Raw genomic sequence first — 19,383 nt, forward strand, 5'->3', positions numbered from 1 at the left:
ATGTACAACAGTGTGAGAGTGTGTTGTCCTTTAAGATTTATTTAACCACTAAGAGAGTTAGTTTATTTTGTCAAGTCAATCTTCTGATTACATTTTCTTCCCCCAAAACTATGTAGTGCACCTTTAAGTTGATATTCACATCATTGTAAAGACATCGAAGAGGAGCTTTCTCCAAAACTACAGAGCGCACCTTTAATTTGGTGAGGAAAAACGACGAAAGTGTTTCTCTTGACATTTGTGTACGTTTTCTGTTTTTACTTTTAGACACGACAACAAGACAATTACTGCAACAGTTACGATGCAGTTGGAATGTAACTGTTTTTGTTTCACTCAATAACAGGACATCTCGTCTAGACAGAGCCATATGGTTATAAGGGGGGGAACCTGCATATCTTTTTTATTACGCATTTTTTTTTTTTTCCTGTCCTAAACGTCTCCTCCGTACATACATGGATGCTGACGGAGCGGTGTCCGGGCCGCGGTGCTCTGGCTGCTGCTCTCCCCGCTGGCCTGCTGCCTTACATGGGCAAACTCCCTCAACTGCCTGAGAAGACGGCTGGAATTTCAGAGCGTGACGTCACCGCCTACAACTCTCCCAGAATTTGGATGAAGAAGTTTCACTTTTTTTTGTCGGTGGGATTCGAAACCTCCTCTGCTAACGTTTCCTAGAAAGCGAGGTAAGCGAAACCGTCGAGCACCTCTTTCTTTTTTTTTTTTTTTTTTTGAAACATGTTTGTGCGTTTTGTTTTTTCGGGGAGGCTGTGTTGTTGTTGTTGCTGTTGTTTTTTAAAAAAAGTGGTGATAGTTTGAGGCACGAGTGATTTAAACAAAACAAAACTAAAAGAACGCCGGCGGTTGGAGCAGGTCGTCTTCGAGTTTGTTCGGCCCTGTTGGGATATAACATGATTTTTTAACTGTAGCTCGGACGGAGTTCACTATGAGGGCGTGGACTCCAAACGAGATAGCCTTGGCTGCTGCTAATGTTACACGAACATACTAACGAAGCTAACTTTGTCGCTAGCGAGTGCCGAGCGAGGGGCTCAGTCATGCATCGAAAATATAACTTAATACGTTGCGAGCCGTCAAGGTTCAGCCAGAAGGGACACTGGGCGTCTGTGGTGTTTCTGTTTTTAGCCGAGTGGTCTTGCTGCTGAGCAATGCGGAAGACAGACTGTCACCGGAGTAACATGAGAGCCCCTAACAGCAGGGAAATATGTCGCTGAATTTCACTTTAGCACCCTCTCAAACAGCCCCATTGACTAAAGTGTCGCGCTAACGGCAGTGACTGCTAGCTTCGTAAAATGTTTGCTAGTTTTGGCGTCGTCGTTACGGAAAATAATGTTACCCTCTTATCTTGTGACGGTGACGCGCTCGAGATTTCGCCACGTTGTTTAGGTGGCTTTTATGACGGTATTTTATCATTAACTTGGAGAAAACTGTCCGTAGTTAAGACTCCTGTCTTCATTAAGCTTTAAAACATGACACCATACTTCACAGCACATACATAGGCCATGTTTGTTTGGACAGAACTACCTCGAAGTGTACGTACAGCACATAAACGAGTGGACTAACATTACAGTGCAGGCCTACATTATACTTATAGCTGTGGTTTAGATTGTAAGAACAGGCCAGGAAACCATTACTGCTTTGATTTGTGACATATAAATGCACAAACAAGGCCAAAACCTGGCTCCACCCAAAGTTTGAGTTCTATTTTGAAGGTGACTCTTTACAAATCTAGCTGAAAACTGTCTATGAATCTGGAAACTCATCTGAACCCAAACACTATGAAGATACCGCTTTCAATCAGCTTAATCAACTTGCACGTCAACGTGGCCCAAAAGGCCAATACCGTGTACTGTCCTGATCACTTACAATGCAACAAGGACTAAGCTAATATAGTTGAATGGAGTGGAGTTCTTCCTCCTTGAGATAGGAAGTTAAATGTTTTCCACTTCAAATGTCTAAGAAAAGGAAACTTTGTTTTGAAGCAAACTATCTGTCCTGCTGATTACATCCTCTGTGCTCACAGCCATAATTCTTAAAAAAATAAGGATCAATTCAAACCGACAAATCCCATTGATTTCTATGCCTGATGGAGTACACCAGACTTGTTTATGCTGCACATGTATTGTGAGCCGTTATGTGTGCAAATGAGCTTCATGCCTCAAGATTTACTCTTAAGCTTTACATGGGTAATAGGGACACACAGATGAATAACGGACTGCCTGGTGTAAAGAGCTTCAATATCATCAGTTTTCTTAATTTGTGAGTAAGAGACCAGCCTTGGTCCAGACTATCAACATTGTTCTGCCATAAACTGTAGCGAACACGAAAAATAAGCTTCACTTTCCTCCATAAAAGACTAATTTCAAACTTTGACTTAGATGCTGGGTTTCAAATCAATAACACCAAGGTCCCCCGAGAGTGCTGTCATCAAACCGAATACATCTGCGTCGCTCAGACACATTTTCGACTCAGGCAACATTAAACGGAACCGACTTTAAAATCTCCGGTTTTTAAAGGGACTCATTTGACAGCCGTTGATGATGTTAAAGTTGAAAGATGAGTGCCTCAGCTGCCTTTGAGCCCCGGCCCCCCTGGTAGGTTTAGTCAAGTTATTCTACTGTTTGTGTTTCTTGGCATATTTTAATGAGGATGTCTTTTTCTGGAAGGAACAGCAAGTTTCCCAGACTCAAAATGTACAGTTTCAGAGTAGAGCTTGATGCTAAGACAGACATTGGGGCTTTCAGTGTGAGTGTGTGCATCTTCATGCTAAATGTTGTGTGTGGTCTAATGATACTTTTGATGAATTGCTAGTACAAGTTTCACGTGATTTATTTGTGATCATATAACACTGGGTGGCAGAATGACATTTAAGTTTGTAAACTCCTTGCTGTACAAATACAGAACATATACACAATACTTTATGTTCTTGTATACATGATCTCCTTTAAATACACAGGAAATAACTCCAGTGCATTTTTTTGAATCTGCATCTGGATGAACGTAAACAGCAGCAACAGCATGGTGGCGATATCATGGTCGGTACAACAGATGAACAGTTTGACATCTCAGCAACACTGTCCATCAGTTTTGACTGCGTTTGAGTGAACCTTTCCTCGCCGGCTCATAACACAGTCAGCCTGCTGAGTGACAGAGCTTAATCTGAGATGTAGTGGTGGAGACAGGTGTCTGTTAAGATGTGGGCACAACAGACTCTGATTTTCCCATAGTTGGCTGAGTCCATTTTGTTCATTTAATTTTTTCATGACTAGACATCAGCCAAACAGACAATTGGCCTTATTTCCCAGTGTTTCTTTAAAATCATCATGGCTCCCATCCTGGGTCTCTACTCTTTCCTCCCTGGGTTGGTCTGGCTGGTCAGGTTGTATGCTTGAAGCACGCCATGATCATCTCATAGTGCGCTGCTGTCAGTCGAAAACGCTTTCTTCTCTGATTTCTTGTGTAGTAGGTGTGACTTGTTTCATCAAGCAAGCAGAAAAATAACAGTTAAAAAACAATGCAGAGAAAATTGATGGAGCAACTAGCTGCTATATTTGCATGTGCCGCCATGGATGTGATACTGTAATACTTTTACAACTGATCATCTAATCTTCAGAAAAAAAAGTACCTTACAATCTTAGCCAGAGGGTCCTTTAACATCACTTTGGCTGTTCTGAAGGCATTTCCAGAATCCTCTGACTCTTCTAACCATCTGGATGAAAAAAATATTCCATCTGCTCCCAAAGATAAAAGAATTTTAATCTGTTTACCAAATTGAACCTCTTTTTCCGAGTGTAAGTAAAAGATAGTTACCAGAAAGGATGTATCTCCTTGTGTTCATATTTCGCTTGTGATTAATGAAAAGAACAAGGACATTTGTAATTTCCTACCTATCTACCTGGATTAAGAGTTGCATTAGAAATAGGTTAAACATTTTATTTTTTGTTCAACAGACAAAACTTTTTTGTTGGACAATTTGATGCTTATGGTGTTTTAATGATTATGTGTGTGACGATACACTCAGCGCATAAGATGAGATGATATTGGGTTCACGAGGACAAGATCAGACGATATTTTAGTTTTAGTTCTACTTTCTGACTGAGTGTAAATTATCATATGCAGTAAAAGACACAAACAATATGTAAGCACTGTAAAAGGTTTTGCCACAAACTCAGCTGACTGGCTTCTCTCCTGTATGATATCTCACAAGTCTCTTCAAACCTTATAACCACATGAACTGAATGGATTAATGAGTCTCTAACTTCTAATTGAAGCTGTCTGTGACCTTCTAACTGAACTCCTTTCCACAAATAAATGATAAATAATTGAAACGGTAAACGGTAGTCTTATTTTTTTAAGTGCAAACCACTATAAAAGTAATACTCTGTCAGCACTTGAAGTGCAAACAGAGACAAACGTGATACAGAGCTAAGAACGGGCTACAACAATACTTCCCAGCCTAAGATATTCTAGGCTATTACACGTATTGTCAGTCACGATAGTGAATCCATTGTTTGGCCTTTAAGCTCTCAGTCCGTCCGTGACAGCTACTCGTAAAACTTTGGCTATGTGTGACTCGAAAAGTGTGTGAGTCTGCAGTGCCACGTTTACCATTTCCCTGGCATTTGTCAGCATTGTCTGGCGTTTCAGTTTTATTAACAGTTGCATTGATTTTAGCTGTGGTGGTTGTACCTTTTGCAAAGTGCTCGTGTTAGCTGTGATGTACGGCACTATTTTCTTACAGTGCTTACATATTGTTACTGCCCTGTCCGTCATTCTGTTGCCATTCATTCTATCCACCGGGTATCCAAAATTCTCCCACACAAGCGAGTGGCGGGGGGCATCTTCTATGCTAATTTCAAGTTCACCTTCAGACTCCATCATGCTGGCTAATGCTCTGCCTCTGTTATGCACTGATATCACGAGACAGCTTTTCACCTTGATGAGAAATATTGTCACATTTTTATAACGTGATATCTCTGTGCACAAGATCTCGTCGCACCTCTATTAGTGACTGATCCAAGATCTTTCCAATAATGTTCTGTTACATTGTACCGTGTAAAAGAACCCACATTCACCAAATGTGCATAGACCAAAGAACAAGGTGAACAACTAAGTATATATTCCAACTGTTGATGACACAAGCAAGCATGGCCAGACCAATGACATACAAGGCATAGCAACGACATGTCAGTACACGCTTAACATTTCTGCTAGGTAGTTTAGGGGTGTGACATGTAGAAGGCTGGTTTGTACAACAACACTTTTGTCTGTTTTTTTTAGTTGAATCCACATGTCATATGGATTTAAAAAACAAAAAAGACAGTTCATTGTTCTGGACAATACCTACATAGGACAGGACTTCCTTCTCATCTGAAACATACCTCCTAGGGGCAAATGTCTAAGGAATGAATGAATGAACTGTGGTAGCAGTTGATTCTCATGATGGAGCCATTTTTTGAAGTGCTGTAGGGTTTTTGACATCCGAGCCCGCACAATATTTGAAGACATCAGGAAGTTAAAAAATCCAATATTTATATGTTGGCCGTTTTATGAAGATTTTTGGCAGTGAACCCTTAAATGTGAGTGTCAGACACTTGTGATAAACACATTTAAGAGAGGCAGGATATTTTACAGTTTAACAATAATCTTTATCATCAAAAATGACATCACCATATTTTTTTCTGCACTATCTCTACAAATATAAAACAAGTTTTCATATCTGTGCATAACAGACAACATACACACCAATATATCTGTGGTGGGCCATTTGCCGCGATATATCAGTCGGGCAGCTTGACATGAACTGTTTTAACCCGCTCCTGTGTCCTTTCACACTGTTTTGCCTGCTCTATCTACAATGCATGCAGCTTGTTTCCTGCCCTGTTTGCTCTCTCTGTTGTGCAGTAATTAAACCATGAAAACAAAAAAATAGTGTAGTCTTTTGCAATTTGTTGGCAGGTTTATTGCACTACATAATATGCATGGTGTTTCTTTGAAAAGGCTTTGCTGTTACGTCAGAAAGCACCTACCAACTCATGGCTAGTACAATCCTCAAGAGCAGTAGAGCCATTTGTGGCTTTTATATAGTGAGAGAGGAAGTATGTACGCAACCTTACCAAACTCTGCAAAACTAGTGCTGCTGCAAAACTGAATTAAGAGTAAAGATGAGCATTGGCTGTCTGTCCAGTGCTTTGAGCATCACCAAGAAAGCATCATCTCTTGTTGTACAGTCATAGACGAAAATATTGGCACCCCTGGAACTTTGCCAGAATATGCACCATTTCTCCCAGAAAAGTGTTGCAGTTACAGATGTTTTGATATACACGTTTATTTCCTTGCATTGCATTGGGACAACACAAAAAAGCAGAAGGGGAAAAAAGCCAAATTTGACATTTTACACAAAACTCCGTTTGAACTCACCTGTGGCAAGTAACAGGTGCTGGCAATATAGAAATCGAAACTGAAGCCAGTTAGAGTGTATAAAAGTTGACTCAACCCTTGTGTTGTGTGCCTGTGTGTGCCACACCAAGCACGGAGAAGAGAAAGAAGAGCCAAGAATTGTCTGAGGACTTAAGAAGCAAAATTGTGGAAAAATATAAACAATCTCAAGGTTACAAGTCAATCTCCAGAGATCTTAAAGTTCCTTTGTCAACTGTGCGCAATATAATCAAGAAGTTTATAACCCATGGAACTGTGGCAAATCTCCCTGGACGTGGACGGAAGAGAAAAAAATTGATGAAAGAATGCAACGCAGGATAGTTCGAATGGTGGATAAACAACGTCAGTCAACTTCCACACAAATTCAGGCTGTCCTGCAGACTCGGGGTGCAACGGTGTCCGCTCGAACCATACGTCGTCATCTGAATGAGACACTTCTGACACGGAGGCATAAAAAAGCCAGACTGCACTTTGCAAGAACATACCTGAGTAAGCCTCAATCCCTCTGGGAGAATGTTTTGTGGACAGATGAGACTCAGGTAGAGCTTTTTAGCAAAGCACACCATTCTGCTGTTTACAGTAAACAGAATGAGGCCTACGAAGAAAAGAATGCGGCAAATAGTCAAATATGGTGGAGGTTCAAAGATGTTTTGGGGTTATTTTGCTGCCTCTGGCACTGAGTGCATTGTTTGTGAGTAAGGAATCATGAAATCTGGAGACTATCAAAAGATTTTGGCCTGTAATGTAGGGCCTCGTGTCAGAAAGCTGGGTCTGCGTCAGAGGTCATGGGTGTTCCAGCAGGTCAATGACCCAAACCATACCTCACAAAGCACCCAGAAAAGGTCTGAGACAAAGTGCTGGAGAATTCTGAAGTGGCCAGCAATGAGTCCGGGTCTAAATCCCATAGAACGCCCGTGGAAAGGTCTCAAAATTGCTGTTGCAAGAGGGCACCCTTCAAATTTCAGAAACCTGGAGCAGTTTGCAAAAGAAGAGTTGTCCAAAATTCCAGTAAGAGGTGTAGGAAACTTGTTAATGGTTATAGGAAGCGATTGGTTTCAGTTATTTTCTCCAAAGGGTGTGCAACCAAATATTAACTTGAGGTTGCCAATGATTTTGTTCGATCCAGTTTTGTATGTGAGTTTTATATAAAATGATGTCAAATTTGGCTTTTTTCTTCTGCTTTTTTGTGTTGTCCCAATGCAGAAAAATAAACATGTGTATACCAAAACATTTGTAATTGCAACACTTTTCTGGGAGAAGTGGTGCATTTTCTGGAGAAGTCCCAGTGGTGCCAATGCTTTCGTCTATGACTGTAAGTGTCCTTGATGTGAGTTACTGCACTGAATAGACTCGTCAACGACAATGTGTTTTGTATCTGACAGGACATGTTAGTTGTGTACCTGGCGAGCTGCAGTAACTATGACACAAACTCTGCAAAATATTGGTGAAAAAGCTCATCAGACCAATATGGCTTAACTAAACCACAGTGAAACATCTAATCAGTTCACTGATCATCAACCATCAAGTTATTTCACAGAGAGACTGTTGCTGCTTCTCAAATACGATGATTTACAGTCTGCCTGGAACTGCATAGATCAAACTTGTGTATTCTTTACATGAAGAGCAAATACTGAAAATGAAAAATGTTTTCCTGTGAACTAAAATGTATCGTCATTTATGTTATACAATCACATAAACAAATGAAAACGATGAATACAAAAAATGAGTGTTACAATATTGGGTTGATATTTGAGTAAAATGTTTATACACAATGCAATTGTTTATTTTCTTTTCTATGACTGCTGCCTTTATGCTCATATATAAAAGATTGGCTCATTTTTGCTATTACCATCATCAGATTGTACTTTAGTCTTAGTCCTCCTCACTAAATCATTGTTACACCGTGGTGAAATATTTTCAGTGGTGTCACTTGTCAGCATTGTTTTCCCTCTACTGTGTCATTGCAGTGATATATTGTTCCAACAGGCTGTGACAGGTGCCAGGTGAGAAATTACTGACTAAAATCTAAATGGACAACGTACGCTCAGGTTCATACAGGATTTATAAGAGCGTGCCCGTAGTTCATCTTTTCGCTGATGAACGACACAGTCATGGAAAAACCATGTTGGTGTGTTCCTTTTCAGCACAGTGATAGTTATGTAATCCATTTGAGTAATACGGAGTTGTCTCTATTTCTCAATCCAACAGATTTCAACATACAGTAAAGGGCATTGCCTCACCAGTCTACCAGGTATCCCATACATCCACAGAGGAGCAAAGGTAAAATTTTGCTGTACTTTGCTGAATTGTACTTTATGTGTTGGTCCAGTTTTTGCCCTGCTTTTATGCTTTAATGTCAGATGGTAATCCAACTTGCGTTTGGAGGATTGTGTGTTTTAATTTCCTGTTAATAAATTAGCAACTTGGGGCCAAGTCACCCTCAAAATCTGTTGCAAATTTATCACAGAATATGCTTGGTTGTCCCCAGTGTGAGTATGTGTTTGTAAATCATTGTGTTGCATGATGTATCTTTTATTGAGATTTCTTGTGAACTTAATATTTCTGGATAGTAATATCTTGGTGTGTAGTAATGCAGCTTTGACACCCAGGTTTTGTTGGCACATGGTGCAGTGGATTTCTGCTGCCTCAAGATAGCAATGTGCCGTCAATGTGCCTGACCACACCCCAATGTGAGTGTACAGATGTGCGCAAATACATCTGCTATTCACATATTGTGGGCACTGGGCGTGTGAAAACCGCATCAGACTGAAACTAGCAATGAAGCTTGCGCTTCGTCGTGAATCGCTGTGTGCAGGACATAAGTTGGGGCGCCGTATCTCAAAATTTGCTGCATCAGTTTTGCATCGAGTGCAGTCGTACCACGTGAGGTCATCATATACCTCAGCTGGCAAAAAGCCAAATGAAAATAGACTTGCTCGTGGTGCTTTTCATGTCTACTCACTTGACGGCACTTATGTATTGAACCAGCGACCTTCCGATTAGTGGACTACCTGCTCTGCCTTGTGAGCCACAGCTGGCCCTAGCTTTGTTGCATACAGACTGGTTAAGCTCATTGTAAAAGCAGCCATGGCCAACTCTTCTATTCAAGGCTTTACATTTTTACGTTATTTTTAAGGTGCTTTACTCTACACTGACATTGCAGCCACATTCTCATGCATAGCTGTCTATTCTCATTTTTCTCTTGTCTTTTTTAAAGTGCCACACAATTTGTTTCATTAAAGTTTTGTCAAAGTCAAATGAATTCTTATGTGATTGTTCAAACTGATTTGTCAGTGATGCAAATCAGAATTTGGACTTTCGGAATCAAACATTTTTTTTAAAAGACTTCATGACCATGTAAGAATTTGTGTCCTCTGAAAGCAGTCTGTTCCTTTGGGATCTGGATGAAGTGGGCTTGTGCTGTTTGAGGAAACGAGCGCTCATGAGCCAAATTACTCTTCAAAACAATTCCAATCCAGGCAGGACGGTGTAATGTTCCCTCTTAGCGGCTCTTAATATTACCATGATCTCCTCTGACCTACACCACTCATGGGGAGTAATCACACTTTAATTATACTTTCTTAATCACTTGAAGACAATCTGTGTGACAGGACAGCTTCTCACAGTTAATGGGCTCTCTTTACTTTCTAATCTGGCACTGGTCTGGTGAACAAAAAAAGTAAACTACATCTGTATATATACCTGCATTTTTTGCAATTTATTCAGCTTCCCATTCACAGTTTTAAGCTCACTCATCTTCTCTACACTTCATTTCTATCCATAAAAACGGAGCCTTGCATGGCAGGCTCACAGTGTTACCCATCTTAGGTCAGACCGAACCCGGAGCGATTGTGAAAAGTTCTCTACAATCATCATTATTATTCCAAGTGAAAGGTATGCACCACAGAACTGGCTCTGCTGAGGGACTCTGGCTCACAGAGTATGGCATTCCAAGTTAAAAGCAAACCAAACTGATATTGCCCTCAATACTGTCTTCATTTTTTCTCCATATTTGGAAATGTTTACCTCCTCACGATGGTTGACAGAGGTTGGATGAGGGGATGTGAGTCATTTCAGCTGCATAAGGCTTTCTAGGGGTGAGAGGAGCCTTCCAAGTGACTGCCATTTAGTAAAGCTAGTAGTTTTCTGTGCTTCCGTGATCTAAAGAGAAACTGTGAGTATGTTTTTATGCTCAATTTTTGTTGAATTCTTTTTGTTTTATGGTAGCATTTTGTTAATGTCAGGATTGCCATACATTTAATATCATATAATAAATGATGAATTCGTCCATGTCTTTTCTGCCTTGCCCTAAGCTGCTACTTGGGAACTTGTGTGTCTGTTTGTGACTGCTTGATTGAAAGTTTGAGAGGTGTAAAGGAAATGCCATTGCTGTTTCCTTGCATCAGAAACCATCCCAACACTCAGTGTTCCTGTGTGTCTCTGAAAGTATGGAAAAGACAGGGAATTGATATTGACTGCTCACCAGCTCACTGGATATTTTGGGAAGGTTTTTTGAGAAGTTTGGATGCAACACTGCAGTGAGAAATACTTTGACTGACCTTGTATACATACAGCTGTCTGTCAGTCATATGACAAGGTCAGAGAGGTCTATTAGAATATGGTGGAATCATATGAAATCTATTCCTGATGTTGTTGTTATTATTTTTGCTGCTATAATAACAGTAATGATATACTATCAATGCTGTTATTATTCTTAAATTATTGTGATTACTGTATTGTCACTCTTATTCAATTTTCCCTTCTTTTCTGTGGTATTTTTTTCTCTCTGTATGCTGTAAAGCATTGAGATCAACTGTGTTGTGTGTTAAAGACTATATAGATACGGCTGAGTTGATTCAGTTGAGAGGTGAATGTAAAAAAAAATGCTAAAGTCTGCTGTGTCTGAGCAAATTGAGGAGATATGTGGGACAGAAACTGTTAAATAGCCCAGTGTGTTTTCCTGGAGATGAGTTGTGCTTGTGTGTGAGTTGGGGCAGCTCAGGTCATTGAAGAATTCTGAATTTGCAAACATCAACTCTGATATCTACAATTTATCAGGTCTGACCTTCCTCCTGGCTCTCACTGTCACACTTCAAACATATAGTAGCAGATGCCTGGCAGTAGTAGTAGTGGGAAGAGGTAAATTATTTTACTTAGCTTTAAGGGCTGGTGCAGCTGACTTCAGTGATGGTGTGGTTTGATTACCAAATCACATTTATCTTGCTCAACTTTATCGGCGTTCAGAATTTCAACTAACTTGTTTGCATGCCAGCGTCAATTGTTTTTCATAATTTTTTTAAGATACTGGATGCTGTCCACATACATTCACATTACATTATTAAATATAAGCTAGTATAAGCTATTTGTCTTCTATGCAGTTATACATAAAGCATATTTTCAGCCATTTTTGTGCAATTTTCATGGTTCTAACCAGAAAATAAACCCACCTAGCTATTTGATGTTTGATCTATATATTTATCTCTTTATATGTGTTGTTTTTCTGGGAACATGACTCTGCTGAAGCCAAATATTATTAAAAAAGTATATGAATGTATTTATATTATTCTGCAGTGGATGATGAACATGTTAAAATGTAACTGATGACCCAGTTATTGTACTTGGGTTTATGAGCTAATATCTGCAAAACTACTGAAATTTTTCACCCGAGTGATAGTTTATGTGTAGTGCTGTTGTAATTTGATCTTAGAATGCTAACATTAGTCTTAAAATGCGAAACACTGGCGTTCATTGGCCTTATGATCAAACTGGAAAACTTTTCTATTTGCGATGTTCTTAGATGCCCTGTTTTGACCGAGCCTGAGGCTGCTAACGGTATCAAATGTTCGCAGTGTATAAGAAGATTGCTGTGCGACTGACTGTACAGAATAAGTTCACTTCTATGACTTTATGACTCTTGAACAACAGTTCCATTATATTTTAGCCTTTACCAGCGCAGGGTGATGGGAGTTTTGAATCATGATCGATCTTGAAGGTGTTCAAAATCTACTCTTCAGGCCAACTGTGGAGATAGCTGTATTTAATACCAGCTTTTGTGCCTGAACTGCTGACATAACCTCGAAGACCCACACGATGAACACATACCAATTAGGGACTTAGCCAACTAGATGGGTATGCTGACTGAAATGATTACTTCACATGTGAGGTATGGAAGAGCTAGGATTGAAGATGTAATAGATGTAATTTCAATTTTGAGGAGTTTTGTTGTCATGAAATGGATTATTATAATTAAGAATTATGGGAAAATGATATATGCAATTTACAATTATCTAACACAGATATCGAACTATTACCCTCTGGAATTTACTGAAATATTTTAGTTCACTGCCAGTTTCATTTACAACCACAGTATCAAGAATGTTGCAGTGAGCAGTTCGTTAACAAACACACCATCAGTTATTGTGTTTCGAGCTCAGCGGCTCCACCTTAATAAGCAGTGACAGACACTGATCGTTGGTTACATCAGTCTCTGGTGACATCTCTAACACTCTTAAAATGACTTAATCTGGTCTCACTCTACTTTGCGGCCCTTAATTTCAAGATCTTGGCATCCGCAGATTGGGAGAGATTGTATGTTTTCAAGACAAGTCTTCCAAATGAATCTCGTCAACAAATTAAGGCATGATTAACAGGAGCAATTACACAGAGGATCCGACTGAGCCGAGGAGCATCAAGCTAAAGTGGAGGAGATTATCTTTCTTATTAAGGAGAATCACTTTAAGGGTTTGATTACTTTCTGTTTTTGTGTTTAACTCCTGATTGCTCTATAACTAAGGCTGCCTGCTATACAGCTATTTTTCCTATACAGTTGAGAGTTTTAAAGTGCAGATTGAACACTGAGAATGTATGCTGGCGTGCAGTGCAGCTACTGTTTTCTCTGATGCCAACAACAATGATGGGAATTCAAAAATGTTTACCTTTTTGATTGGATTTCAAGTATAGACGTAGTATAGAAATGTTTTTTTCCCCACCAGCAAATACTGCTTCTATGGCAGCTTTAAGGGTGTAGTGTGTAGAAATTAGTGGGATTAAGGGCAGAAATGGAATATAGTGTTCATAATTGTGTTTTTATCAATGCATAATGAAAATAAGAATCATTCTGGTTTTGTTACCATAGAAAGAGCATTTCATATCTGCAGGGGGAGAGGGTCCTCTTCTGTATAGTCTGTTGTTTCATGTTTTACATCCATGTTTTTTCTACAGTAGTCTAGAGTGGACAAATCAAACACTGTCTCGAGATAAGACTGTTTATGTATTTCATATTTCATGGCAATGATTTTGAGCAGCACCCAAGGTGAGGGTGAGACGAGGAGTATTCAGTTGGTTGCAGTCTGGAACCTCTCAGCTGGATGCCACAAAATCCTCCACACACATGTCAGTGTCTGCTTGTCCCTTCCCTCCCAAACTAAATTTGGACCCTTACTCACTCAAGCTGGATGGTGTTATAAACAGCGTTGTACGTCATTATAGTTTTCAAAGCTCACTCATCTTACTGTTGATGTTGCTGCATGCTGGTGGCCTTTATTTATGCTTTAACAAAAGTCTCTGCTTCAGTTGATGGTCTTCAGTACTTTGAAGGAGGTTTATTGCAAGACTTTGCCTCCTATTGTTGTTCCAAATACTTTCCCCGTTACAAATAATTACCCATACCCACTGCATGAAGCCATGGCCATCCTTCATGGTGGGACGCTGTTTGATACGTGATGAGATGTCAACAGCCTCTGCCAGACAGTTTCTCATGTCTGGAGTGTTCAGTTTTTATTTCATAAGACTATAAAATTCCTTTTTACGTAACAAACCCTATTCCTTTACTTTTTGTTTTTCATCAGCAAACTTTTCTCTCTTGATGTAGATCCCACATTTTCCCCTGGAAAGTCCTTGTTTTGCTGCCAATGAAATCTGTAGTTTTGCCTTTTTCCAAATGTCTAAATTCCTCTAACATTTGGCTCATTAGTAAGCCTGATCTCTAATTTACTTCAGTTTCCCCCCCCCCCCCCATTTTATATTCCTTAGGTAACAATGAAATAAATTCGGACTTCAGAGTTTCAGAGCACCTTTACAGGCATTCCAAGGACATTTACAGTCTGTATAATTTGTGTCTCTAAAATATTGTCAAATATGGACATAACTAAATGTTTGAGCTTTTCATCATTAATCACTTTAATAAACCTATAAAAACAAGATGAGGCAATCTCAGTTGAAGAATCTTACTCCCTGTTATAATTCAGTCTGACATTGCTGGACTTTTTCAACTTTAATATTGGCAGCCATATTACATGTTAGTCATGTGTACGAGGCCTCATTGCTGATTGCTTATTAGGAAAAGCCAAGTGAACAATAGCGATTACCAACATAACCGATAAAGTCAGGAAGCTCCTAAACATCAACAACAGCTGTTTGAACTTGGCGAGCTGAAAGGAAAAAAACAATCTGACTAGGAGGCAGTGATGACCTTTGGAAACATTTGAGGTAGTTTTATGGGCATTTTTTTTCTAGTAAGTGGCTGCTTTAAATCAATTAGCAAATACATTTTAAAATGAAGAGTTTTTCCAGAGGCAGGGTCCACGGACAAGAAACCAAAAGTAGAACTTGTTTGCTTTCCAAAATGATGGTGCCTTCCTAAGTGCCTGAAAAAGGCAGTGAGGTCCTCGGCTGCAAAATTTGGTTAAAAATGATGATGTTGTGATTATTAGACATATATTAAAGGGCACCAATCGAACTTTTTACGCTAGTTGCATGGGCGCATAATGTTGGTGCACCCAGTGATAACCTACATTTTAGTGTAATTTAATTTCCTAACACTAGTGGAAATGATTGTATACAGGAAGAAAGATGCAGATACATGGTTTTCTTCATTTAATTCACAGCACACACAACAAGAAAGAAATCGCAATAACAGTAAAGTTACAAAGTGCTAATGTTTAAAGTGCCTCAGTCAAATAACTCTAAATGGGTGTTTTCCCCTGTTTTACTAGGCATTTTTTTTTAGGGTTTTCTCTGACCTCCTGAATATCACACCCACCAGTGTAGCTAATGAAAATGTTTAGTCACAGATTTTGTAGCACCGTGGAGCCCTGATTACAACTGCAATATGATACATGATAAGAGGTATTGATCATATTTGCATGACAATTTCACTTTCATTGACAAAACAACTAGAATCGTGATTGTTTGACATTTTTGGGGGCTTGTACCAAATAAAAATGTTTCTTACATCTGGAGATGTAGGTAAGACCTGAAGGTAAGGACATCTCTGCATTTTTACTTCATAATAATGCTGTTTTGTCACACACTACCTATACAATCTGCCATTTGGATACTGCACATGGCCATATTGCAGTATATGCAGTCATAATATTAGAATTAATAGTGCAGCCCTAATGAAGCCCAAGAGAAGTTCCTATTGTTGAAAATGTTTCGCTTTGAGTACGATTAAGCTTTTGGGCGCTCCAGCATTCCCGACACCCGTCCCTTTTCACATTCTGGTTGGTGAACATCTATTTGCTGTTCATCAACACTTTCGTGACCAGTGAACAACAACAGTAATCTTTAACAATGTCATAATGACAGCAAAGTGATTGTGTGCCAGAAGTGACATTTTCTCTGTGTCCCTATCATTTAGGATCAGATGCCACTAACTGATTAATCTCAGATTAGGCAGAAGCTCGAGGCTAATGGGACACTTTATACAATGTGACTGATACACTTGCTTGGCATGCAGCGACAGATGCCAGCCTCTAAAGACAGTCAAATTACTGAAGCATGTTGTTGGCAAAACACAGAGCCATTAATGATGTGCCAGAACATATAAACTGCAAACCACATAAATCAGATTAGAAAAGCCAAAGGATAAAGATGTCAGTGAAAACTGTTAGTGGCACAACTTATTTTTTATTATTTCACTTTTGTCTTTCACCAGAGAAGGTATATCAATTGTGTAAACTCCTTGTAACTTATTTTCTTTTCTACAGTGACAATAAAGTGCCTACTCCTACTATTCCTAAATGTTATCAACATTTTGGATTTCTGGAAATTTCGAATGTGCTTCTTCAAATTTTGTTTGAACTTAATAATTTAATTTCTGTTTCCTCTATCGGGCGGTTTTAAATGAAAGGCACATTTAAGTTATTCGACTTAAACTCTTGAAAGTATCTTTAAGTCTTCAATATGCATAAAAGTGTTCACATTACATAGAACTCTTGACAGAAAGGTACTATTAGAGAAGCGTTAGGGGTTAAAATTATGTAAATGAACTGGTGAAGTTGTTCCTTTTTCCCTCTGGAGTAATTCTACACCTTTTGCTGAATTGAACTTTTCACCTAGCAGAGGTTTCTCTTGATTTGATTAACAGAAGGAAAGTGAAGGTAGGCTTTGGATGATGGGGATGGATATCTGCTTAATCAGGGACAACACTTTTATTCTGTCACAATCTTATTGTGTCACTGCAGCGTTGATTCTCTGGCGTCAGCAGCAGAATTTTTTTCACCATATCACTCTTTGAAAGAGCTATGTTAACAGAGCTGCATTCATCAGTCTACTGGCACACTGTACGTGGGCATATTTCATGTGGCTCATTGGCAGGATTAATTGCCAACAAGTTCCCTGTGGTCCAGGAATGCAATTACCCACTGACCCAAATCATTCTCCTGGCTGGAAGTCTCTGTCTCTGTTCTGGCAGAGCGACACCTGGGACTGAGTCTTCACATAACCTCACACTCACCCCTCGATGCATCCTTATATCAAGGCAGACTATGAGTTTATGTGATAGTCAGTGTGTGAGTGCAAAATAGAGGAGTGTCGGCTTATTTATTTCCCAGGAGACCATTTTTGCTATCTCTGTGTTCAGGAAATAAACAAAGATACCCACTTAGCTTCTGATTCCAACTCCTGATTTGGGGTTGATCCGTGTTAGTGCAGTGTCCTCTTTTCAGGAATAGACTTTGAATTGAGGCCATAACTGTTAGAAATACGGTTTTCTTTATCTGAGCTTTTCATACAAATTAAGGAAAGCACCTTCAGTGAAACGCTCATTATGAGATTGAATTGAGGCTTTTTTGTATTAGTACTAGAATGAAATGCATTATGTGTATCATTGCTGAAGATAACAGAACTGTGAAAACGTATGTATTGTGTTTCATCTCTAACACAATATGTTATTTAGAGATGATTCAATAATTTTAATGATTTGCCTCAGCTCTGTAATTATTATTTTTTATTTCACCAACTATGGACCTTATACGCTGTCATATGTAAACCTCCCTTTAACATTCTCCAAAGCCTCAGCTTGATGCTGCCATGCAAATTTTATAGAGAGAGAAACAGTAGTCTGAATGTACTCTGGGGTTTGCAGATTTGTCTGATATCAGTGATCTTTCTCTGACAGTGACATGTGATGTTTGTTGCGTCAGAACCACCTCAACATGAATGCTTACTCTTATACAATTTTCTCTGTGATGTCAATCAGTTGTTTATACTGAATAACCTAAATTTGATTCCAAGAAAGATCTAGAAACAAACAAATAACAAAGATACACGCCAGGGCTTCACTAAATGGAAGCTATTTATTTAGGGTGCTGTTGTTCAGAGCATTAACGCATTAAGATTTATACTTTAAAGCATCCCTAATGCTATGACAGTTATGTACGTAGGAAGAGGTGGAGGGCACGTCTACGGACTGTTCGTTTGTCCCAGCATAAAGAGAAAAGCTTCTTTGTGTCCCCACATGTGCATTTACTTTCACTCTTCTCATGTCCTGTCTAAGTACATAGGGGGTTAAAGGTTGTGGTGTGGGTCTTAGTGAGCTGTCCCAGAATCTGCTTCATTAATGGATTATCCAATTGTATATGTTACATGTAGCGTGCATTGTGGATCAAGTGCCATCGTGCAGCCCCTCTAAGCACCGACACACAGCCTATACGTGATTTGCTTGTTATTTGAGCTCCGTGCTTGCTTTTTTAGGTCTCAAGCTGTGAGGTTTAAGCTGAGGTTGAGAGGGACCTTACGTGTCAGGTTCGAGGTCACTTGTGTTAATATCAGACAGATCCAGTACATTAGATGCATTCCCTAATCTCTTAAATCCCTCCACTCGCCCAACTTTCATTTGTCGTAGAAGCATCAAATTAAGAAGAATCATACAAAGCAAAGCACTAGATTTGTTTTGCCACCTTTGAGGGATTGCACATGTTTTATCTGGCAATTGCTAGTCTTTACAGTTTTTTTTTTTGCAAATGATAAGAGCATTGAAAGGCAGGCCTTGGCCTTTTTTTCGCTCTCATCTCCCACCTTTGTGTTATGAATTTTTAATTCACAGTGGTTTTATAGTTGTAAAACTTTCGCCGTGCTTAGAAAAGTGTCTCTCTTTGCCTCTATACCTGATTTGGTCATCCACACATGGAATCTATAGGCTGAGTAGAACCGAGCAGACAAATAGGCTTATCTGCTGGGCGAGCATTTCTCATTCAGGTAAATGGACACCTTTTTTGGAGTCCCGCATTAAGCTCTTGGGAAATGTCTATATCCAATACAGTGTTCTATAGCACAGTGATAAATATACCCAACAATGAGGGCTTAAAATTTGATTCTTTTTACTGAAAGATGGACATAACAAGGCCTGTGTGTTAAGAGCAACAACATCTAAATGAATTTACTTACTTCTAATATTTAGAATTGATGTGTATCGATATTTCAGTATTTTTAACAACACCATTTAACACTGATGAAGCGATAACTGGATTTTCAGCACACGAACAAAATGATTTTTTATATTTCACTGATTTAAAGAGAATGAATGTTTTCTAAAACTATCATTTACGTTATCCACAGTGAGATCTGTTCCTCCATTGTGCTGCTTATGATAAATGCAGTTGAAGCATTGGGATTTATAAACTCACAAATTCTCCTCTTTGTGCCACTGTTGTC

The 19,383-nt window shown here is 39.2% G+C and overlaps 1 protein-coding gene across 2 annotated transcripts in view; it reads left to right on the forward strand.

Annotated features, from left to right (window-relative positions):
* The first annotated feature begins 464 nt into the window (after positions 1 to 464).
* Positions 465 to 19,383, forward strand: part of LOC119028226 (LIM domain containing preferred translocation partner in lipoma) — a 146,961-nt gene continuing 128,042 nt past the window's right edge. For both annotated transcript variants that reach the window (XM_037113941.1, XM_037113940.1), the window contains exons 1-2: positions 465 to 677; positions 8,656 to 8,727. The gene's annotated coding sequence lies outside the window, so the exon portion shown is untranslated. The remainder of the gene's footprint in view (positions 678 to 8,655; positions 8,728 to 19,383) is intronic.

Source organism: Acanthopagrus latus, chromosome 11, assembly GCF_904848185.1.
Source record: "Acanthopagrus latus isolate v.2019 chromosome 11, fAcaLat1.1, whole genome shotgun sequence".
In the NCBI taxonomy this organism is placed as follows: Eukaryota; Metazoa; Chordata; class Actinopteri; order Spariformes; family Sparidae; genus Acanthopagrus; species Acanthopagrus latus.